This window comes from Alligator sinensis, unplaced genomic scaffold (assembly GCF_000455745.1).
Source record: "Alligator sinensis unplaced genomic scaffold, ASM45574v1 scaffold141_2, whole genome shotgun sequence".
NCBI lineage: Eukaryota > Metazoa > Chordata > Crocodylia > Alligatoridae > Alligator > Alligator sinensis.
Genome location: NW_005842371.1, coordinates 110,205 through 135,704, shown reverse-complemented (window position 1 = coordinate 135,704; position 25,500 = coordinate 110,205).

Below are 25,500 nucleotides of genomic sequence, written 5' to 3'. Positions count from 1 at the left end.
TAGTAGCCCCAATTAGTTTTGGGGTGCAAAGGTGTTTTGTATTAAGTATATATACATGAGATTTACAGTCTAAGGCCCTGGTCTAGCAAACAGCTAAATTATACACCTGCATTGAGTCCCAGTAATCTCAAAGACCCATGTACACAGAGTTATTACAGGTTAGGGATTTAACAAGATAAGTTAAGACAAGAAAGGTCTGGAAAAAATATAGTCAAATGTATGCAACTTTCTGACATTTGGATGTATTTGAACTTTCTTTCTGATACATGTAAAAAAGTGTTAAATTCCCACCTGTGACCTTTCAAGCAATTACTATTTACAGTAGACGGAAATAACCTGCCCTGCCTCCAGTGGTTTTGCTGGCTTGAAACTGATGCCCTACATTGTTCCAAATAAGAACACTGTTTGCATAAGACCTTTCTATGAGCTCCTACCAAAACAAATACACTTCAGCAGTTCCTGCTTTTTAAACTGGATGCAGAAATAGTGCCTTGAAGTCTATTCTCCGTACTTCACATCCTGAAAGTTCTACTGACATGATGGGAAAGCATTTTTTATGACACTTCTAGTTTGAGTTCCAGAATAAGGAGATGTGAATACATTCATAGGAACACCTTCAGATTTTGATCGTTCAGAGCCTTGTTGGTTCTCCCAGGACTGTGTTACCTTGTCCTGTAATAGCTCCTTTGAGACTGAGTGGTTAATGCTTTTCCCTCTTCTCATGTTTGTTGAGCTTGTATCTGTATTTGTGTACAGGCAGGTTGGATTGTGATATTAGATGTAATTATCCCTGCTCCTTCCGTCTTCTTGAGCTTTCACTTCCATCTCTTTCTTTCCTTTCTCCCCTCCATGCTCTTTCAATCTCTTTTCCACCCATTTTGCAACTCTTCCTCAGATCTTATTTTCTTAGGGCTTCTGTATGCAAAGGCTATCATCATGGTAGTTAAGTAGGTCATTTAATAATGTCTTTCAATAGAGTGGATGGTATTTAAGAGATCAGAGAGGCAAATACACCATTGCTTAATACAGCCAAGCTTTTCTCTTTTAGCTCAGTCCTGCGCCATGTGTGATCCAGTGCTTACCATCACCTTTATCAGTGGTTGCTACAGGAATGTACTACAACTCTTGTGGCTCGTAAGCTTACAGATAGAGTGGACTTACTGAATCACCTATTAGAAGGGTCAATCTGTACTCCACCTCCATTCGCTAACTCCCATGCTTTGCTGCCCATTTTGAAATGTCTCATTCTAGGTGCTTGTCAGGAGAGTGCCAGAAGGACCTCTGGGCAAAGAACTGAATACTCCTTGTGCACTATGACAGCACCTGCAAACCTATGCGGACACTAGCCAGAATATAAGCTAGATCATGCTAATAACTGGAACAAATCAAACTTATTGCATTGCACAATGCTTTGTCCTTTTAAAATGCAAAAGTTCTTCTCAGTGCTGTACAAGCTGGCCATCTTTTCATTACAATAATACTCAGAGGTGAAAATGCATCCAGGAACTGTTTTTGAAATGTAATTCATTACAAGATCTGAAATATTCAATAGATTTTCAGATAGAATTCCCAGCTCTATTTTGGACTAATTAGATCTACAGAACTACAACAGTAGTTTTACATGCACTTGTCTATCTCTGTCTCTCCCAGATTCCCTTCCTCATTTTGCTGTTTGGATGCATTAGCTGTACAAATGATAATCTAATGTTACAGAGATCAGCAGGATTTCTAATGATTCAGGAGGCATTTGGTTAGTGCACACATCTAGAAAATGCCGATATATACACTGAGGCCCCATATCTTTAAGTACTACAATTATGTTACGTATTCAAAATGAAAGCTATTTGTTTTCTAAAACCAAAGGGAGATTTTGGAGTCCTAAATGATGGATATATCAAATCTACTTTTAATTGGGCTTTGAATTCAGAGAACACTTACAAGAAAAATGTAGCAAGTCTTCATTAGAATTAACTTTAATGCTTTAATATGAGCCAACTGCTTACTTGCAAATTGGCCAAATGTGAATACACAACAATTCTAGGTGTACCACATACTTGCCATCCAGCTAATTATGACGATGATGATGATGTTGATGATGATGAAGCAAGTGTCATCACATTCTTATGTTGGAAGAATGATACCCAGAAAGCCAGAAACAGAATGCTGGCAGAATGATCGATGTCAATAAGACCTTGGAGGAAGGCAATAAGGGCATTTGTAGATGATGTGGTCAGCTCTCTAAGCATGAGCACCACAGCTGCATCCAGCATCATTGGAGAGACCCTAAGAATGCATGCTTGCCTTAAGCCTTCCAACACCCATTCTGAGATGGTTAAGAGCTGTCTAGGCCCTGTGGGGCAGCTTCCATCCTAAGGGGCTGAAGCTGGTGTTGAGGATGAAGTTCTTTAGCTACAGCTCTTGTGCAGCATATTTCCTGCTCCAGGAAATGTCTAGCTAATGATCATTTTGATAAATGTTTATTTAAAGTAAATGAATATATTAGAGAAGATTCTATATATATAAAGGGCTCTGTCTGTCTGTCTGTCCATAATGCTCTTCATCAACTGGGCCTGTGTCACTGAGAGGGCAGTGATTGGATGCATGGGCACGGGGCGGGGGCAGGCGAATGAGTGGGGCTTACCATGGTGATGCCCCCCCCATGCCCAGGGAGAGGAGTGGAGAAGGGAGGCAAAGAGCCAGGGGGAAGCCCCACTGCTCAGGGGAGGGAGCCCCCGTGCCAGAGGCTGAAGGAGGAGGTGACATTGGCGGCAGCGGAGGGAGTGTTTCCATCCCTCCCGTCCCCTGCTCACCATTTGGGGCCGGCCATGTAAACACTCCTTTGAAATACATCTTTCTTGATGGGCAATTGGCTAATTTAATACATATTCATACAAAATAAGAGCAATAACATCTATAACTGCACTTTGTGTGTCTGCATATAACATTTCCAAGCATGAAAGCTTAGCAAAAAAAATCAAAGACTTTTTTTTTGTTGCTCTTATTAAGCAATAATCAAAACTTAAGGAAAGTAGAACAAATGCATGCCCATCTGCTATCACTCTCCTTGCTCAGTCACCCCCAGTCTCTCTCATCAATTTCCAGTCCATTTTCTTCTCCTTTCCTCCACTGCCAGCTTCTAAACTCATTTATTTGTTTTCTATTCTCCAAATCAGTACATTGCCCTCCTTCAAGTCAAGCTCTTGTTTCTTCTGCATTCAAATCAGGTTGCATTTATTTGTTTTCTATTCTCCAAGATCAATACATTTCCCTCCTTCAAGTCAAGCTCTTGTTTCTTCTGCATTCAAATCAGGTCGCTTCTCTACCCTCATTGCCTGGGGACCAGAGGAGGCATATCTGGCCCTAGCCTGCAGCAGCCCACTGGTCCACTTGCAGTTGACATCACAGAGAATAGTCAGAGTGTTTAGATGGAAAACTCAGTATTACAAGTCTTTACAAAGTATGTTCAAACTATGTTTTTCAAAGTCTTATAACCTGGCCAAATATGGGCAGATTTCCATGTGGATAGTAAAAGGTCCACCCCTAACATTGGGACCACCTCAATACCAAATTTCAGTTCCCTGCTTGAGCCACCCTGGTGCCCTCATCCTTTCAAAGAAAAGGTTGCCAGTATTATTCATTTGAGCCAAAAGATGTAATTTTCACTAGCTTCATTTTTGCAAAAGGTGGATTCAGTTTGGCTGATTTCTTTTTAGAGAGTCAGTCAGAGACATGCACCCAGCATGGAATATTTCAGCCCAAAGTGAAAAACAACTGAAAATGGGGCCTGGTAAGAGGAAGTATTTGACAATCACAATAATATGCAGCTATCTGCCCTGGTGAGAAAGTAATGTTCTAGATTAGTAATATTTTCAGATACCATAGTTATAAGACTGTTTTATGGGCTTTCCATTTAAGTCAATAATGGGTAGGTAGGTAGAAGTACAAGTACAGATGGAAGTATAAGTATACATGGAATCAAACTATGTCTCCCACTATGGTCCCTCTCTACTATTTCAGCAGTGTACAATAGAATTGTCCTGTATGGAATTCTTCCAGCATAGTGACAGTAGATGCATACTCCAGCCCACCCCTGCTCCCTTCTCAGTACCCAGAATGCTGGTTTTATGAGAACAAGTCCAGCAGCAGAAGAAGCAACAGGTGGGCATGGACCTATGCTCTGGCAAATCTGGGCTGCACAGCAACTTCTAGATTGAATCTTGGCACAGCTTAAAGGAACTTTTGTCCCTTATTTCATAGAATCATAAAATCATAGAAAATGAGGGTTGGAAGGGACCTCCGGAGGTCATCTAACCCTCTGCTCAGAAAAGAACCGTCCCCAACTAGATTTTCCCAGTCAAGGCTTTGTCTAGCCAGGTCTTAAATCTCCAAAGATGGAGATTCCACAACTTCTTTGGGTAAACTGTTTCAGTGCTTTACTACCCTTCTCATAAGAAAGTTATTCCTCATATCTAACCTAAACTTCCTTTGCTGTAACTTAAGACCATTGCTCCTTGTTCTGTCATCTGCCACCAGTGAGAACAGTCTATCTCCACCCTCTACCCTTCTGGTAGTTAAAGGCTGCTATCAAATCCCACCTCTGTCTTCTCTTTAAATAATCCTTTTAAAAATAATTTAATAATACAAGGACATTATTTTCAGCAGCTCCTTCTATACCAGGGCTCTCAAAAGGGACAGCCAGTGTCATAGCAAAGGGACTGGTGGGGGGGGCAGGGGCAACTGTCCTGGGTGCCAAAGCAAAGGGTCACCAAGAGGTGCTGCCCAGCCAGGGCAGGGTGCAGGATGTAGCCACAAGTGGCTAATTTGGGAGGGTGTGGGGACGGGGGTAGGGCAGCTCCTGCCACTGTGTGCACTCCCGGGAAAGCATGTGCCCCTGGATCTGTGTGCAGGATGATGGAGGGCTGCCGCTGTCGGCTTTGCCCCAGTGCCAAACTTCCCTGTCACGGTACTGGGCACAGCACAGAACCCAACTCATAAAAATGTTTCATTTCATTCAGAGTAGGGCCACTAGTCACTGGTACTTTCTGTTGTCTTTATACCAGTGGTTCTCACCCTTTTTAGACTCAAGGCAATCCTCAGAAAATGCTAGGTCTTGGCTCTTGCTGACTTTTGGACTACAGAAAAATAATAGAGCAATTGTTCTATTGCAAATAACTCAGAAAAACCTCAAGTGGCTCAGAATGTTTTTCTATTTGAAATATGTGGGTTTATCTTGGGAATCATATGTAGATGTTTTCACACCTAACTAATACTGTATTAATATTGAGCAGCACCCAGAAGAACCTTTAAAATGGTCTTATAAGCACCCTGGTTAAGAATCACTTAAGAATCACTGCTCTATAGCCTTGCAGCTATATAAACGGAAGTTTAGGATACGCCATTTCTGAGGACCCAGCCCATCCAGAATCTCCTATTTGGCTTCTGAAAAGATTAATAGCAAACAAACAAACAAAAAAAGCCAACAACAACCCACTCAAACAAACCCATATAGCAATTATGAGGAAAGAAGTTGTGATAATGCTAGTGGCCTCAAAAAGAATTGTTGGGGGGGGACTCCTTATATCACAACTTTGGATTTTGAATAACAACGGAGAAGGGCAATGAATAAACCAGACCACATGCTTTCAAGGAAGGATATGAAATTTTGGCAGTGAGATGGGCTTTACATTAGGAATGTGACTTTTTTTTGTCCTTATGGAAATCTGCCGCAGTCTGGCTAAGTTATAAAACTTTGAAAAGCATTAGGACACTCCTTTTGACACTTCCCTTCTGACACCACTTCAACTTCTTTAAAATATATTATGCTTTTAAAATTAGTGTATCTTTACTACTGTAGAACTAGAATATTGTAGAATTGAAGTAGGCCAGAGGTACTGAATTTCTACTTCCCAACAACAGCAAGATAGATTACCACTAGTCAACCAATATTATATATATATATATATATATGTATATATATATATATACACACACACATTTAAAAAGCATGCATGGAGTCTTGACCTGTATTCAACTGATACAGGTCATTCACACTTACAGGCTTGTTCAGCTTCTTTCTAAATAGTGGACTGCTGAATGTAGGGAGCTCTTCTCTTCTTTCTGTTTCCCAGAAAGAAAGTAGACCGATAAAGCAGTATGGGGTGCAGGACAGAAGTTTCTATATCTGCCTGCCTAAACACTCTGGCTAGGGACAGACATTACACATAAACCATTTTAAGTGATCAGAAACTGGTTTAAACCTGTAACAGAACAGATGTTCAGTGCACATAAACCAGTTTGAAAATGGCTGGAACTGGTTTGCGATAAACCTGGTTGAATGCAGTATCAGACTTAATTTATTTGGGTCAAACCAGTTTATGCAATGTCTGTCCCAGACCCCTTGCTGGTTTAAGTTGAAGCAGAGTTCCCCAGCATCCTGACATTCTCTCTGGGCTGGTCAGAGCTCTCTGATCCAGAGCAGAGCTGGCCCTTCCCCTCTGTTCCTTGGCCAGAGCTCTGGCAGAGAGTTGCAGGCATGGTAGGGTCTGCTGGCTTCCCTGTGCACTGCTCACCACTCACTGCTTAAGCAGGGATCCCTTCCTCCTCTCTGCGACAGCAAGGGCCATAGCCAGCATGTGGTATGCTAAGTAATGTTGTTTAAGGCTCCAGCAGAAACTGTAGACACAGCAGGGTCTGCCTCCCTTCCCCCTGCCCTACCCCCCTGCTGCTCAAGCAGGAAATCCCCCTCTCCTTCCCATCTCCCACAGCACAGATTCCCAACCCCACAAACCCTAGGCATGTGGTATGCTAGATAATGACAAGAGGTGTCTGTATGTCTCTCTCTCCAATTTCACTGGGGCAGGCAGACAGAACTATGACTGCTTGGAGCTGTTTGGAGCTAATCAACAGGTCAGCCAGTAAGCTGTTTAAGAAGTTTGAAGTGATGGAGAGAGGTTGTTGTTTTGCTAATCGGGTGATAAAGACTGTTATCACTATCACCTCCTAGCTGGCTTGCTTGTCTGTTAGTTTGCTGCAGACAGTATGACGAAGCAAGGAGGGAGATTGAAAAGCTCCATATCACCAATAGATGCATACACTGCACCCGCACCCCACCCCATCCCACCCCTTGCCTCAAAGTGCCAGCTCGGGGCTGGAGGCTAGCAACACTCCCACCCCTTGAGTGGCCAGCACCACACAGGTAGACCTCCCTAATGAAAGAGTCCTGCCAGGGCCTGGCCATGCCCCCCACCTCAGCTCAGCTCCCTGTGGAAGAGAAGGGGTGCTACTCTAGTGCCCCCTGGCTTCTAGCCTGAGCCACTGCAGACATGTGCCTGAATTTCCTCAGTGCAGAGAGAATGTCTGTCCAGTTTAAAATCAGTTCAGCCTAGCCAGGTTAGACTAACCTGAAAAGATTGAATCAGTTCAGGCTCAGGCTGTCCCTAGCCTCTGAAGCTATAGACCTCTCCATGTTTGTCTGAATACTCAAGGAGATGCTAAATATAAAGGTATCATTGGCAATTAACAGCTTCTAACTTTCTTGCCACTTTAATTCACTCTTTTAGACTAGTTTGATACAGCTTCTCAGAGTCACTTTGGACTTACCAATATTCCTGGGTATAAAATTTCCCTAATCTTCCTCTACTACCAAGAAGCAGCTTACCCAAAATCACAAACCAAATGAATGATTGTCACAACTAGAATATAGGAATCCAGTATTGATGATTTTTAATGGTCTTCCTAAAACCATCAGCTCTTGGAGTCATATAGATGTACTTGAAACTCAGCTTTCTTTGAAAAGTGGGCATATGTCCAAAACCAGGAATCCAATAGTGAGAACCCTACTATCTCATTATTTTGGAGGTCTTGACTCACAGCTTTTGTAAGCGCAGATATCCTGGACAGTCCTGCATGAGGCCACAATGCTCCCCTGATGTTTTGCTGATTTATCATAACCAATTTTCCCATTAATTAAAAGAAGTGTGCAGTGCGCAGAAACTATGTGAAAATAATGAAGAATAATCAGTTGTATTAGTGTTCGTTTTTCTTGAACTCAGTGAAACTATTTCTTGGAGATTTGTTTGCTCACTCTTTGAGAGCTTTTTATGTTTAATGAAGATTTATGAAATCATGAAGCCATTTGCCACAAACCTGTTAATAATAGCCAAGCATCTTAGCAATAACTAATGGAATTAAATTATCTGAGAGCAATAGGAACTATAAAATAAGCAGGCATAGGTCTCTGAAAACAATAGCTTGCTTTTAAAGTACATGCTCCAATTTTTTCTGCTGTCATCAATAATACCATGTGTTAGTGCTGTCTGACCATGTGAATCATCTTCTGGTCTGCTCTTCCTTGGGTAAATGTCAATAGAAAGGATAATTTTAGTACTTATTAGTGCTTTTTTGCTAACTATAAATAACATACTGCTATAACTGGGTGCTATTTAATGAACAGAAGAGTGCAAGAAAACATGAAGAAATGAGAAAGATCAGTGATTGAAACACAGGTTACTCTGCATTAAATAATTAAATTGCACTTACTCTGCTCTTTTTTTAAAAGGTGTCTATATTCTATGCAATTTGATGAATAGTTACTTCCTGCTATAGGAGTATCTTACAAAGCCACTCAATATAGTGCTCAATAAGTGCTTGGTTTAAGTTAGATTTTTTTTCTGGATTATGGACCATTTCCTCTTGGTGGGCTCACACCTGCAAAGTGAAGCTGTGCAATAGGGCCCCAGCTTAGAAAACACTTGGGAAGTGATTACCTTCAAGTAGATGAGTAATTTCCATGTGATTAAATACTGGGCTGGATTGAATACAGAATGATCAGCAATGGGTAGGGCTAGGCCCTGAAAGGCAGGTTCATGCCCTTTAAACTTTTAATTAAGATATGGCTATTTTTTTCTTTAAAACAAATCATAAGCACAAGTTTATTCTCCTTATGGCGCTATTGCAGTTTTTATCGCTACAAATCTGGAAAGCAATTAAAGTCAATAGTATAAAAATTTTGGTATGTTAGTGTGCTTATAAGTGGAGTTATTCACAGTTTCTTTTCTGTTAACAGTCCAAGCATTTTAAGGGTAAGAGGTTGCTTGAAGCCACATTTTTATTTAGCTCATTATGTGAAGTGCGCTCTGTGTCACTTTAATTTTGGGTGCTGAGGTGCTTTTGGAATGAAAAGTTTATGTTCTACTAACTTCATGGAAAACCCACATAGAAAAGAGGTAATTTTTTTAGAACTACATATAGCTTATTTGTTTAAAAATTAAATTACATCCTTTCAATATTTAACTTAAATTTGATTTCACTAGATTGGATTCTGTAATCGAGGCTGTGGTGTCCTAGGTGGAATTTGCAAAGAATGAAAGATCCAGTTTACCTATATTTTGGAACCTACTTTACTAATAGAAAAATACCTGTTTTATAATTATTTTAAAGCCTATAATTAATAAAGGTATATAATCAAGTTGCATTAAACATAACAAGTAAAAATAGACTTAATGAATTTAAGTCCTAGATGATCATTTTTCTTTAAAATAGTCTAGTGGTGTTCAAAATGCATTATTTATTGATTTGCTGAGACAGGCTTATCTTCTAAAGAGTATTTTTTCCCCTTCACAATACAATTGACTAGTAAACTGAATGTTTAGAACAATTTTTTCACACAGTGGAGCAAGAGAAAAACTTTTATTTGATAATTGTTAAATCAACCCAACTGCTTCTTGTACTTAGGAGGTAGCCTATATGACGGCAATAAGTTTCTTCCTGAGTAAGGCAGCTGGGCCTCACCTGGCACATCTGTAGTACTCTGTGAACCCTGTGGGGTGTTTTAAATTTAAACTTTTCTATCTTTCTTTAAAAAAAAAAGAAAAAAAAGCAGAACTGGGGCTATTTTCTGGTCCCTAATTCAGTTTCTTTCTTAGGAGTCACATCACAATAGTTAGGCAGTTTGTGTTTTGAGATTGTGTTTTGCTGGTCTGTATTGCTTCTATGTGTACTCTGTATGTACCAGCCTGTTATCTCTCATCTTTTAGTTAAATTGTAAGCTATTTCATTCAGGGACTTAATTTTGTGAAAGGATCATTTGTGAAAGGAGCATAGCAAAATAGGATCATGGCTCACAATTAGGGCATGCTGGGCAGGGAAACTCTACCTGAAGAAGACTGAGGGCAGAAGCTAAATATTATGGTTCTTCATGTTTTTAATATAGCCATAGTATCATAAAGTTCTGTGTTTTGCTTAAAATGGTCACCATGTCTCATTGTTCCCAATGGACCTAAAGCCTCGGTGAAGGTGTCTGCTATTTCCTGACCAGTAGAACTACTCCTGAATTTTATCCAGTGACTGTTTAATGAGAAATGAATAGGCAGTCCTGGGAATCCCTTCCTCCCAAGGGAGGTGACTTCATCACTGGGCCAGAGTGTCTGGCTCCTGTCTCTCTCTGTTCCTGTGACTCTTGCATTCCTTTCTGCCCTGTGCCTATAGCGTAGTAGTTAGGATACTTGTCAAATATGGGTTTTAGTCTAACCAACCAGAACTAGGATATTGTTCAAAGGTGGTGACTCCATTGATCATCCAGTTTCCTGCATGCAAGGACAACTTAGGCGTCTAAGTCTAGGTGGGGGTTTCAGCCTGTGAATAAACATAGGCATCTAATCCAGGGCTGGGAAGGAGGGGGAAGAGGGAGATGTGAAGTTCCAGTTGCCCCCTAACCTTCTGTGTTTCCTATTGGCCATTTTAGGCTTCCCCTTATCTTTTATTTCTATGTGATAAGAGTTGTGAATCCCAGTTCTAGGCACCTGAAAGTAGTATACTTCAGCACCTAACTTAGGTTTGTGAATTCCACTTCCAAAGCTGAGTGCCGGACTTTTAGGTGTAGAAGTATTCAGGACATCTATGCTGCTTCCAAGACCACAGTAGGAAATACTGAAGTAAAATACAATAAGATAATACACAGTAAGAACTCTTTTGCAGCTACAAATATGGTATACGTAGCTTGTGATTATCTTTTCCACAGGATGGTGTGTATGTGCAAACTGACGACACTATTGTGGCAGGCTGGTTGGTGGGCTCAACAGCAGCCCAGATTATTGGCTTGAGCCTGGATGGGCATTTCCCCTCCCCACCAATCAGGAGAAGGCAGGAGGATAGCTTGCCTCACCCTGACCCAAGGGTGAGGTGAAGAAGAGGACCTGAGGGGGAATTAACCCCTCAGGCCCTCCCATTGGTCAATTTTCAATTTGGGTGCAGAGCAGCTTCAACAAGGGATGATGAAGAGGGCTATAGAAAGGGCTGGTGGAGCTGACCAGTGGGGAGGAGCAGTTGCCCAAGAAATGCCCTGAAGATATATCTGCCAAGTGGGAGGCAGCAAGTAGCTGATACCAGCCCCCACCCCCACCCCATCTTGCAGCTGAAGGACCTGCGATGTTGATGCACAGAGCGATGCACAGGGTCTGGAGGGAGCTGAAGAGACCCTACGGCCGCATAAGGTAGCATGGGTCCTCATCCCTGCGAGAGGCAGAAGCCCCATGGTGCACAAAGCAGTGCATGGGGCCTGGAAGGAGCTGATGGGACCCGAAAGCTGCACAAGGCAGCGCGGGTCCCCATCCCTGCAAGAGGCAGAAGCCTGACTGTGCACAGAGCCCTGCACGAGGCCTGGAAGGAGCTGAAGGGAAACCTGGGCCTGTACAAGGCAGTCTGGGTTCCTGTCCCTGTGAGTGGCAGAAGCCTCATGGTGCATAGAGTGGTGTGGGGGGCCTAGAAGGAGCCGAAGGGAACCCCAGGGACTGCACGAGGCAGTGCGGGTCCCTGTCCTTGCAAGTGGCAGAAGCTCCACCACAGTGCACAGAGAAATGCACAGGGCCTGGGAGGGCTGATAGGTCTGGGTAACTGCACAAAGCAGCTCGAGCCTTCCTACTGCAAAGCGGAGGCAGAACAGCAGTGATCCCAGCAAGGGGAAAGCCCCAGAAGCCAAACCCACAAAGACAGAGAGACAAGCCAAGCTCACAGGAGCTGCTGAGGAGTCATTAGTTGCCTGAGTAGGGGACTGCTGTCCGAAGGTGGGGAAGAGACGGGCGAGGAAGGCCCACCTTTTTGGTGATTGGTGAGAAGCCTCCCGATGGAGGGAAGGACCCCCCTGTGGTGGGAGAATTTATTTAAGTGAGAAACAGTCCTGATTGTGAGCTACAAGCTGGTGTGAATCCAAAGTCCCCTGGGGAGGAGAAGGGAGAAGCTCCTAGGAACTGAAGACAAGTGCCTGCGGAGCCTAGTGAGGGGCCCTGTTCACCAGGGGAGACTTTGTGGTTACTGAGCCATTCTAGTAATGTGGACTAGTTCTGGTTGACTGTGTTTCTTTATGGTAACCTGCTTCTCCCCTTGTATTATTCCTTCCTTTGGCACAAATTGCTGTACCACTGTTTGTTTCATTATGTAACTGTTTAACATTGCCCTCATTCCTTATACTGCTGAGTAACCTGTAAGTTGTATCCTTTGCTGTAAACCTGTGTAATTCAATGTTGTAGTATGAGATGCCCATCAACTGCCTTGTTTTGTCTGCTAGTGGTTCAGTTGCTTAAGAGTCTGCTAGAGCGCCCTATGTCTATTATTTTGCTTTTATATGTTTGTTATCTTTATGTGCTGAATTTTATTGATGTAGGCTCATTTATGTATGCTCAGATTATTGTTTTATCCCTGCCAGGGTCCATCTGCTGACATATTGTTTAACCTGTGTTTTGCTGTCGCCTATTCCCTTGCTAGCTGCCTGGAGGGCTTGCTGAATATAGGGGCTCTACACTAACAAGACCACTGAGGTTCAAGGACTATGCTGATAAAGTGCCTTTGTCTGCCATACACATTTGTTATCGCCTGTGTATATGTAAAGTAAATCTGTAAATAGTTCATAGATATGTCACAACCCAAAAGGTGTGATTTTTATTTGTGTGTGCTTCGGCACTGCTAAATTGTCCCCGCTAAATTGCAAGCTTCCTTGCACGGTGGAGTTTTCTGCTGCAAAAGAGAATCCCGGTGCAAGGGAGAATTTCCCACCGATTTGAAGCTTTCTTTGCAGGGTGCATTTCTTTGTTGCAGCACAGAAATGCTCGTTGCAAAGAGTTCCCGCCATTTGTATGTAGATTTGGGTCCCATTATTGGCCAGTTCTAAATTATTCACACGTGGCGGCTAGTGATTGGCTTGCTGGCCGTATAAGAGGCTTGAGTGGTTTCCGCCCAAGTTGGAGGACTCCACGAACAAGGGAGGAGGAGACTTCACGCTGTGTGAAGATCTCTAAGCGCTGCAGATCCTCATGGACCCAGTGCATTTGAAGCAGGCTATGGAGATCTGATCAATCTCTAGACTCTCCCCGTCGCCGATAGAATTCCTAGACGTACCCCTCCCGCGCGCAAAAGAACTGGATCCACGGAGCCTAGCAAACTTCGTGTGAGTTGGTTCAGAGCTCTTCCGGATGAGTACTTTCTTCGGCTGACGCGACAGGCTCGCGTGTTCAGAGCCTTCAGCCGGATTGGGCTAGAGTTCACGAGTCTAGAACTCTTGTCCGCCTCTTTCCTTTTTCTTCTCTGTAACTGCAACTGAAGAAAGCTTTCCAGCCTACACCACTGCCATCTCGGTGTAAATAAACAATCTTTTAAACTACCGATATGCGTCCGTGTCTAATTCCAGAGCGAAAGCCTTCCCTCTCCGCCCTCGCGTGCCCGGGCTGCTGGCCACAGCCCGCGTGCAGTGCAAAAAAGGGCTCGGGGCGCTCCCGGCCTGCACAAGATATACGTACATGCTCTATAAGTTTTACTGACACTGCAAAATTAAATCTGTAAATACTTAAACCCTACTGGGCATCCATGGTCTCTGCTCTGCTCTGTAGGGGAAGGAGGTGAGCTGGCCTAGGGTAGGCAGTCATGCTCCCACTGCACACACACACCCCCTGACATCCCTTCAGTTGAAGAGGGGGTACCAGCTGCATACCCCCAGGTCACACTGTCATGCTGTATTGAATTAATACTATGAGACCTAAACCCTTCCTTGGCTATTCATTTGTGTGTATAGCTGATACATAATACTGGAAAACTTTAGATCCATATGTCTATCTTTGATCTCTGTAGCTGAATGTGGCTGGGCCGTTGCCTTATCATATACTGTTTGCCTTTAATACTGAAATGCTGTTTGCTACTGCTTGCTTTTCCTTACACAGTAATTAAAAAAAAGAACAAAAACCAGTGCATTGAACCTCCATAATCTATTTGTATAAGCCATCCTTATTTTAATGTGAAAATGAGTACTTGGACTTTAAACTTTACCCTGCTACGTATCATCCCTGGCAGACATGCTTTTTATTCATTACGCTGATTGAAATAGATTCACTGACAGCAGCAGGACTCTTCCTCTTTGTTCAGCTTTTCCATACAAGGCAACCCAGAAAGGCTGGTGTTTTCAAATGCTTTATTTGCAGAGGATGCCAACAACAAGAAAAAAAACATTGTTCCCACCAACATTCTCTGAGAACGTAAAATGTATTCCTGCTTATTACACTTCCAGAAAAGTGGAATCTTTCTCCAATGACACTATCTTAAATTCAAACTCTTTTTCTGTTTTCTCCTCTCTCAATTTATTTTAGCACAGAACTGAATAATGGTGGCTCTAGATACTTAAAAAAATCCTATTTTTAGTGCTTCTACACGATTTTAAAACTAATGGTCCAAACTGGAAGCAATAAAAGATGGTGAATCATATCTTGCTTTGTAAGCAACCCAAAGAGCACTAGGCAACTCTGTTTCTGATAATGTGTGCTCTTTTTCTTCTTGGGCATAATGACTCTAGAGAGAGCAAACATAATAGCGATCAGTTAGCCCCCTTTATTTTCCATTCTGATTTTTGCACAATGAAGGGTTCTGTTGATTTTTATCTGTAAGCAAGCAAGTTGGTGATTCTCAAAGCTAGCCCCATGCAATATGTAGATAATATGTTGGTGGCTGACAGTAAACATAGAAAAGTTTTTGTTATTTCATTGAGAAGTAAGGCTGGAAATATAACAGACTATATTCATTCCTGATATATCTTCTATGAAAAAGTGACTTTTAGGGGCCTGTTCCTATTAACCAGGAACTAGAAATGTCTGCTCTTTCACTGTCAAACCTCAGAAGTGCCTGAACTCCAAAAGCACCTTAGCCTTTTATTTTGAAATTTGCAAGGTGTCCCATACGTACACAAAACTGTATGAGTCTCTATGGGCATCGAACTGCTCAGCCTTATATTACTCCTAATTGCTACTGGAGTACAGAACTAGATATATTGCAATACTGAGTACCCTGACTTGTTTTTAATGACTGCTGCTTGTAAAATACAGAGACAGACCTGTAAGGGTGGGATCATCCTTCACAGAGAAGTATCCTTCTTTGGATATTTCCTCTGGAACTAAAGGAAGCTGGTGCTGTTCCCTATTCCCTCTCCTTCTGCCTCAAGAAATCTGAAATTTCTACCTGTGTAGTGGCACAGTTAAAAGAAGGAGGGATGGAGAATGCTCCCTCTCCCAAGGACAGACCCAGATCCTTTTGGTTAGGGTGTTCTTCTGGGAGGTTAGAGTGGGTTTGGATTCCTTCAAGTGAGGATTGAACTGAAATCTAACTGTCCAGAACTTCTGTATAGTTCCCAGTACAGTCCTAGGGCTGGCAAAGCCCAGACACTGGCCCCAGCCTCAGGGCTGTGCTTTTACTACCCGCCCTCCTGGCACCAGCCTGTTTATAGCTGTCCCAGCCTCCTCACTCACCCTCCCATCCCATAAGCTGCTCCCAGTTCCAGTTTTATCATTTGCTGATGCTGGAAGCCAAGAAAGTAAGTCCCAGTAGAAGAGGTAGGCAGTATAGGAGGAGTAGGGTTGCAGGTGGGGGTTGTCTGTCTGGATGTGGCAAGGATTGAGGGGCTAAAAATAGTCCTTTATCCTGGGAGGTGGGGGAGAGAGCCCCCCATTCTCCTAAGTCCCATGAGCCCCACAATCCTGCCAAACCCTCCCAGAATCCACCAACATCCCCACGGACACTGCCTGCTCCACCAGTCCCCTCAGTGGACTCTTCCTGTCCCACAATCTCTCCTGCAGATTCCGCTTCCTCCCCCCCATCTCCACTTACCTTAGAACGAGTGACCATATTTGACTTGATCTAACATCCCCAAATGTCTGTATGCAGAGTAATAGGGCAGAATTTATTATCATATATTGGTCATAAGAACTCTTTTGCTGCTACAAATATCTGGCATACACAGCTTGTAATTATCTTTTCTTCAGTATGACGAATGTATGCAAAGCAATGACACATGCATTATTTTTAGCGTGTGATAGGGGACAAAAATAAGACTTTGAAAACCACTGTGTAGATGATTCCTTTTGCCTTTTAAAGAGGTCATCTAGTTCATGGCGGTCATAGAACATACACTGTAAATATAAAGAGAATAACTTAAATGTACTTTGCCAATTCTTTTCAAAAACAACATCAGTAAAAATCCTAGTGTATCTTACCAGAGAAAGGAAGCTATCTATTTCCATTGTAGTAAAGTTAAGGAAAGCTACTGCTAGTATGCTGCTGCTAGAATTTCCCTTTTGAATTACTCACAGTCAGGGATCCGGGTTTTCCATTTCCCAAGGAAAAATGGAGAAAAATGCAAATTTCCCCCTTTACCTGAGGAAAACATGGATTTTTCATTTTAATAAAGAAACTCATAGATTTTGCACTTTTGCAAAGATCGCTCTGCAGGCTGGCAGAGATCCAACCTGTAAGGGGCTGGCAGGGAGTGGGATGGTCAGGCAGGGGACTCCATGTGCATGAATATGGACATGGCAGCCTGGAGAGCAGCTCCTGCAGCTAAATCTGGGTGGAGGAAGGGCATAGAGGCCATCATAGGGAGGGAGGGAGGGAGTCAGGCAGGGCTGTGGCAGTTGTCCAGCTGGGGAGTATGTGGGGTTTGGGTCCTAGGCTGGAATGCGCAGCTGCAGGGTCCCAGTGGGGACAGGGACAGGGCCGCAGGTGGCTCATCTGGGGGGTGAGAGGGTGGGGGCAACTCCCTGCAGCTGTGCCCACTCCTGGGGGGGCGTGTCCCCCCCAGATCTGTGCACGGACTCAGGCTCCCTGCCCTGCTGCCCTCCCTTGGGGCTTCCATGGCCCAATGGGTGTAACCTGGTGCTGCTGGGTAGAGTGGGGCTGCGTGGGGATGTTCCTTACTGCTGTGAGCTCTGTGCTGCCCTGGCAAGGTGCCCGCAGTGAGGGGCACAGACCCATTCTGCTGCCCTTGTTGCTGCAGCATGGACAGTGGGTGCCTTGCCAAGGCAATGCACAGCTTACAGCAACAAGGAGTGTCCCTGCACAGCCCCACTCTGCCCTGCAGCACTGGGTCACACCCACTGGGCCACAGAGGCCCCAGGGGAGGGCAGCATAGTGGGGTGCTTGAGCCCACAGCAGGCATCTGATGCCCATCCCCACCTTGCACAAAGATCTGGGAGGAACATGCCCCCCGCCCCCAGGAGTGAGCGCAGTGGTGGGGAGCTGGCATGAGCCCACAGCAGGCTGACAGCAGGGCTCCACTCTCTGCTCCATTGCAACAGTCACCACTTCCTGTGGGTGGCACCTGGGGCTTGTGTAGTGCTGCAGGAAGCAAGGCGCTGCAGACCCAGGTCCCTGGCCACATAGACCTGGCAGCTAGGGGCTTCCTCTGGCAGGGCTGGGTGGGGAGCAGGGGGCTATAGGTCAGGGGGCAAGGGGCACCAGCAGGGCTGCGGGGGTTGTGGGGGAGAGTGAGGGGTGCTGGCAGGGCCAGGGAGGCTGGGGTGGGAATGAGGGACTTGGACCTGTGTTCTGTGAGCTAAGGGGGCAAGGGAAGCTTTGGTTTTTCCATGATTCAAAACCCAAAATCAAATACCAAAATGTATAGGTATTTAGAATGTATTTTATTATAGTGATTAAGACACTGACAGACTTCCAAATTGCTATAAAATTGTAAATATATCAAGAAAATATTGTGTTTGACTGATACCTCTGCATATAATGGCCTTTCATTTTAATCATGGGTTTGGAGGTTTTTAATCAGAGAATTTGCTATTTCTTTTATCAGGGAAAACCAGGATCCCTGCTCATAATGGATGTCTACACTTTGTGGGTTTTTTGTTTGAGTTGTATTTTAAATAATGTTAGCAGTATTTGAAAGACCCACTTGCTACGTATAGAATCATCTGTCACTTCAAATCTGCCCATACCTTTTGCCTTGTTACACCACATCACCGTTGGGTTTAAGTGCACTTACAACGATGCCTCAATTTTTCTGCATCAGCATATTCTGCAAATAAAACTGTGCAAGATACAAAGTCAAGTACCGTTCCAATGACACATTTCTTATAGGAGTTGGATATTAATTAATATTCTTCTGGAACCTTTTAAGGTAACACCACACCCAGAGGGGAAATTTCATTAATCTATAAACAACAAAACAAAGATAAAGCCTTTGACCCCATCAAGGTGCATGAAGTTGACCCTAACTGTCTGGTACTCCAAGTGAGATTAGATTACGCTGTCTTTGTAAAATGTGGGCAAGCAAGAGGGGGTTTTTAATCAAGGATTGTTATTAATGATGCCACTAACAGTGCATTATTGTCTTATTGCATTAGTACTGCAGACAGAGAGGTTATTAACAGACACTTTTACCAGGTGTAATAAAAAAACCCAAAACAAAACAATGGAACACCTTTTATCAGAAAAGTCTGTTGTATCAAAATATTTTGCAGAAGTATCAGTGTTTATATCTGGTTTCGATTTGAATAAAGTGAAACTGCAAGAAAAACTAAACAAAAAAATTCTATATCACTGAAACTCTGAATTTTTGGCTCTATCACATATATATATTTTTATCATTCAAAATAGCTTTTTCTTGCCACCATGTTCCTTCCCTCTGTTTGCCTATTTATGTCATGTTACCCTGGGTGTTCTTTCTTTTGGTGAGTGCATCTATTAACATCATGAAAGTGAGAGACTGGTTCATTTTACCCACATCTGGATGTAGTGGCCTGTTTCCAGGAGGAAAAAAGCAATTCCCTAAATCCAAACATTTCAGTTTGTTCCCAGACTTGAAATACAAACAATGCTTGGAATTTAGATCAGCACTTCCTTTTTTTTGTTGTTGCTTGTCCAGATTACTCTCCCTTCAATACAAGTTTCATGGCAACAGAGTATGTACATATGGACATTTGGGGAGGTTAGCAGAAGATTAGATTGAGTTAAATGGCCACCTGATCTAAGGTACATCAGGATGGTGGAGGGCTAGTGGGGGGTCTGGCAGGGGGCCTGTCGGGGTCTGTGAGGTAGATCAGCTGGTTTGGGGGGATTAGAGGGACTGGCAGGATCTGGAGGGGGCTAGTGGGATTTGCAGGGTGGTATTGGGGATCAGAGTGGTTTGGCAGGTTCAGAGAGGCCAAACTCCCTGCTGGAGTCATCCTAATGACTGTTTTTTATTTAATTCAAATTATTGGACATACAGGAGAGTTATAATAGCATGCCCATAAGAATAACTACTGAGACCTTTAGAATGATTAGGCAGAAACTTGCAATTGAATAGTGCAAATTAAGGAAAGAAGGATTGTCCAACTTTTTGCCTATTTTGAGCTACACACTTAAGCTTATTTAATTTGAACTACAAACTTCCATTTAAATTAACTTGTTCAGTATGAAGAATTGAAGCAAATTATATATGGGGTTTTTGGAAAGCCAATGCACAGGTTTTCTCAAAAGGCCATGATAGCGGTTCTAGGATAAAAGTCATACAAAAGGATTGCCAAATAAGCCTACCAAGTATTATTCAAAATTATCTATTATGAAAAGACATTCTTTTCACATAATTAGTGTGAATCAAAATACTATTAGGTGATTTAAAAACAGCTATATTATATATCTTACAAACCTACAGAAAATGATGTGCGTTGATGTATAAAAACATCATTTTTATAAATACACACGTTCAAATTTTCTCAAATACTGCCTTACAAATTAAACAGGGTCATTCAGAGATGATAATTGTAATTAAACTACATAGTGGCATGAACTAACAAAACCCAGAAAAGATACATCATAGTTCAAAACAAGATGTGACTTTATCTACAGAATCTCCTGAGTTGCTGGTTTCCATTTTATCCTCAGTGCTCTCAATGTGTTGGTTCAGCCTGTGAATTGAATTTTCTTTTAATTTGAGAAGATCACATATTCATTTGTGGGCTCTCTGTCTTCATCAATCAATGCATTATACCAGCCAGTTTCCTCTCCTCCGAAAAGATAACCCTGGATTATGTCATGGCTCAGTTCTGCATTGCCTGCAACAATATGATGAATTTGTGTATGTAAGAAGGATCATTTACAAATAGGAGTGAGATGAATTTTTCAACATATCACTTCCATCTGCCACAGGATGATTCCATTTGAAGAAATTAGTCTCCTCTAGGAGGATATCTTAGCTATTGTGTGTGCAGTAGTAAAAGGTTGGAATAGTGTGTGTTTCCTGGCAGGATAAAGAAAAGGAATCACATTGCTGCTGTCTCAGGAAAGCCAAGATTATTTTCCCCTCTTACTGCTGGCACCTAACCTGGAAAAATTAACAAAAGCTCAGTAAAACAGCTTTCATCCATATAACAATTGATTGTAGCACAGCAGGTCTGAAGGGCAAAATCACCACTCCTAACTGTTGGCCACTTACAGTTATGTTGTGCATTAACCAACTCGTCATGCCCACTCAATGGAAATTTGGCAAAGGATTATGCAGCCTTTGCATTCAGGTAGTCCATGATCATGACAATGCTGCCAGCTATTTCAACAGAGCTTTTGTGATGAGGAAGGGCTACAAACCAGAGAAGATGATGTCGGAGGATCATGGCCCTGCTCTTAATGATAGTGGTGCACTGAGAATGCAAATTTCCCCAGAGTGGTTATCTGCTGTATCTCTTCTATAACATTAGACTCAGCTTTTCAGAGTGCTCCTTGTACAGACCTAGGACCAGATCTTCAGAAGCAATCAGATGCCATTTAAGAACCTTTTAGAAAGTGGTCAGGTCCAAATGTAGTTTAAGTTAGTAACCTTTAGAGAAGTAGCCTTTTAGATAGTTTGGAAGTCCACTCAAATAGTTTGGGGACTCTCTGTCTCCTACTACTGCAATCACCAAAGTGGTCACTTACATGTAAATTTGTATTTAGGGAACACAAATATTAGGAACGTATCTGTATTTGCATAGTTTCCACGTATTCTTAATGTTTATGTAGAAAGAAAGGGCTTTGTGAGTGCATAGGTCATTTTAAATTCTAGTTCTCTCTGTCCCTATAAAGCAGAGCACAGACCATAATAGTATTATGACTTAGTGGGCACATCTACATGTCACCCTACATCTCCGTAGCAATGCACTACAGCAACACAGCGATCACATGACTTTACCCATGATTGGCAGCTTCTTCGTCATAGCCCCATTTTAGTGTGCTGCTATGGCAAAGTAGCAACTTAAGCTAACCATGCACCAATTGCACAGCGTAGTATGCAGGGAGTTACTGTGCTGTACTTTCCTATTTCCAAAAGGAAGTACTAAAGCACAGCCCAGTAACAATGTTGCCATAGGGTGATGTGTAGACATACCCAGAATGTCAAATTGCACAGCAGGCAGTGTTATGGGTATTAATTACATTCCTGTGATGCAGTGTTTTTCAACCTTCTTAGGCTCAAGGCACCCCTCCTTAGGCTTAAGGCACCTGGCTGGAAAATATCAGCTGTTGGCTTTCACTCATTTTTTGACTAGAGAAAAATAATAGAGCAAGAGGAAGACCACAGTAGGTCAGAATGTTTTTTGACACTATGAATTCCTATTTAAAATCTCTGTTTTTATCTTGTGAATCATATATAGTTTCTTGCACACCTAAGCAGATTATTTTTTCATGGCACCCTGAAACGGATTTCTTGGCACTTCAGTGTGTCATCACACCTTGGTTGAGAATAGCTACTATAGTGTTTCAGATTAATATACAACTTTCCAAAACTACTGCAGTAAGGAGAGTTAAAGATAATTTCATAGCATATATCACTTTTTTTTCTTTTCATAAACAGCAAAGTGCCAGTCCACTGGCACAAGCTTAACTTTTTAAAAGCACATGATTTAATCATTGAATTATTTGATACTGCATTATCATAACAGGGTGTAGGTTGTAGCCATGTTGGTCTAAGGACATAGGCAGACAAGGTTCTTTGGGTGAATCTGATATCTTTTATTAGACCAACTTAAATAGTTGGGGGGAAAAAAATTAGGCAAGCTTTCGGGTTTAAAAACCCTTTATCAGGCTGAGGAAGTCTCTGCAGTTCGTGTGTGCTCTTCCTGATTAGATTATCATAACAAGCCTCTTTGTTCATCAGTCTTAAAGTTTTATCCTTTAATTATACTAAAAATCAGTATTTTGTGAAAGCTGGTGTTAAATTTGCACCTAAGCCTGTCATTAGGGTCACAAGTATCATCGTCGCTGTTGTCCTTGTCAGGTGTTATTGATATGGTGTTGGTGTTGAAGCCTCAGGAACTGTGGTGCTGGCAAGACACAGCCAGGAGAGTCCAATGCTTTTCTTGTCTTAAAGAATGACAACACAATCCTTTCAGTGGCAAAGATTCAGTCAGGTTTATTGTCTACAAACAGAGCCCTAACACATTTTGGCCTAACAACTATACCAGACCAGGTGTTAAAGCATTTGTACCTATGACAAGGTAGTCAGCACAGCATCACACAGGCTCCCCTCTGCTGCTACAAAATTCCCATACTTTCTGGTTCTCCTTTTATAAAGTGGTTAAAACAAATTAGGTATTACATTCCACCTGTATCTTGAATATCTTAAACCATCCTGTACCATGGGCTTGTTTCACATTGTGACCTAGATGTTCCAGTTCCAGCTTTGTCATCCTGGAAATGGACTATCCTATACCTTGTACAGCCATCTTCCACCTCTCATCTCCTGGTAGCAGTGCATATGCCAAGTTTTGCTTATGTAAGGAATCCATGCATTGGTCAGATTTGCTGGTCAGGCCTGCTCTGGCCAATGCTTTAGCAAAGCCTTTGTGTAAGCAGGATATATTGATCAATGTTCCAGTGAGGCCTACAAGCCCATTCCATATCATATTGAGTAAAAATGGATAACAAATGGAATTAATAGACCCTTATTAAGCATAACATTATGCAACAAAACTCATTCCATATCAGTTAATCAGACTGCAAAATTACTTAAGTTTTCTGATACTCCCAGAATCAAAAAGTAACTATTCACACCATTTGTCTCATTGTAGGAAATGCAACTACTATTGTTTACATTGAAGAAATGCATAATCTTAGTCATATTAATTAAATACCTGCTCAACCTTTCCCTGTCATCAGTAAACTGAAAACTAAAGCTGTTTAAATTGGTTTCTAGATATGCAAAAGCATATTTATTCTTTAACCTTTTCCCCTCCTTTTCTCTCTCTTTAGACCAGTAGGGTCCAATGTTTTTGGCTGGCTTGCCACATGTTAAGCCCCCATCCTCCCCAAGTGTCGGGTATCCAGGTTGTAGCTGTATTGGTCTAAAGGCAAAAGCAATTCAAACCTGTGGCAGAGGTGATTTCTTTTATTAGACCACCTAGATATGTGGACCCAAAAAAATCTTTATTTGCAAGCTTTTGGGCACAGGCACCCTTCATCAGGAATAGTAGATATGCATTTTCATTTCTACCTAGGATAACTTTTATAATCTTTGCAATCTCCTATGCCTGCTGAATGGTGCCTGTCTCCAAAAGCTTGCAAATAAAGATTTTTTTTTTTGCAAATATCTAGTTGGTCTAATAAAAAATATCATCCCCAAATGGCACTCTGATTCCCTTCTCCTGTCTGATATGTTTCTCTGCCCCCTCCCCCTTCCCCACTGCCATATGCCACACACAGAGACTGTCCCTGCTTTAGACTGTGAATGTAGGAAGGAATTCCTATACTTTTAGTGAAGTGTTAATATTTTTAAATGAATTAAATAAGCTTTGGATCAGGCTCTGTGAAGCAGATATTGTAGGTCATCATTCCTATCTACCATAGATTAATGCAATGGGAATATTACACAGATCCTATACTCAGTGAGATTTTTTTTTACTTTTATATGCTTTAGATTAGGCTCTTAAAATGCTTAGCTTATCCTTCAAACAAAAAGGCACATCTTTTTTCCTTAGTGAGGTTAGTTGCCTTTCCTGGATGAATCATTGTTGTTTAATTTAGTTGTTAATATTTTCTATGTTGAAAAACATGATTTTGCAGAATAGGAAATAGAAGTGCTATTCAAAACTTTCTACTTTTATTTGATCTATTTAAAATGTAAAAGGGAAGAAAGAGTAGGAGGGAAAATATCCTTTGCAAACATTATCTTGTAGAAAAGAGTTCCATTTTTGACCAGTCCAAACTATGATATTTGTTCTCATTAATTAATTGCATAGATGTGTCCAATCCACACATCCAAATCAGAAAGGAAATTTACTAAGACAAATGAAGGAAGCTTTGGACCCCGGTCTGATTTTTGTCACTGAAACTTTACTCTATGCTAGGTTAAACACCAACATGGTCAGACTTGGGAGAAGTTCAGAACGGGAACCAGCTTGAAGTAGGAATTCTATCTGGCCCCACTGCTAGTTTATTCCTCTATGCTAGCTGCACTATATCTCCTTCATTAAACATACAGAATTTTTCTAACGGGGAAAAAAAAGATATAGTTTGTGTTTAGGTGCTTAAAACAGTGCTTGCAGTATTGACTGTGTTTATCTACACTTTAGGGGATATGTGTTTTTGTTTCACATGGGTAGTTATTTTAATTTATCTGAATTTACATAATTAATTCCAGATACAATGGCTACCTCGACAACTTCTGATTGCCATCAACTATTATGATGTAGGTTTCTTTAATCAGAGAAGTTTTCACTCCCAGTATTAGATAATATGTAATTTTCTGCATGTTGCCTGTATTTCTGCCTGAGCTGTTACTTGCTGCCTTTACACGACCTCTTTAGCCTACCAGAGCAGGATGTCGCACAGCATAGCCAACTCTTGTGCTTAGGTGCAACCTGTAGAATACTGATTGTCAAGGAGCTACATATGTCGATACTTTGGCCAGATCAAGTTCCCTGAAGTCGTAGAATACATTCTTCCACTTTCAGTGGCACTTGGATTGTGCCTCGCTGCATAAAAATGAACATTGTCTTGGATGTTTTCTGTGCTGGAAATGATACTATCACCTTGCTAATCAAATTACAAATTTGGTTAAGTTTAAAAAGAGACCAGGATATATTTTATTTTGCCCTATCTGTAACTAGTATGTTGGAAGATATTTTTGCTTGAATGACCTCTTATGCAAAGGAACAGGAAGAGATTAAATGTCACATCTTGGAACTTGGTAGCCAGAAAGTAAGGTCATACATAAAAATGGAAGACAACATGTGAAAGAGA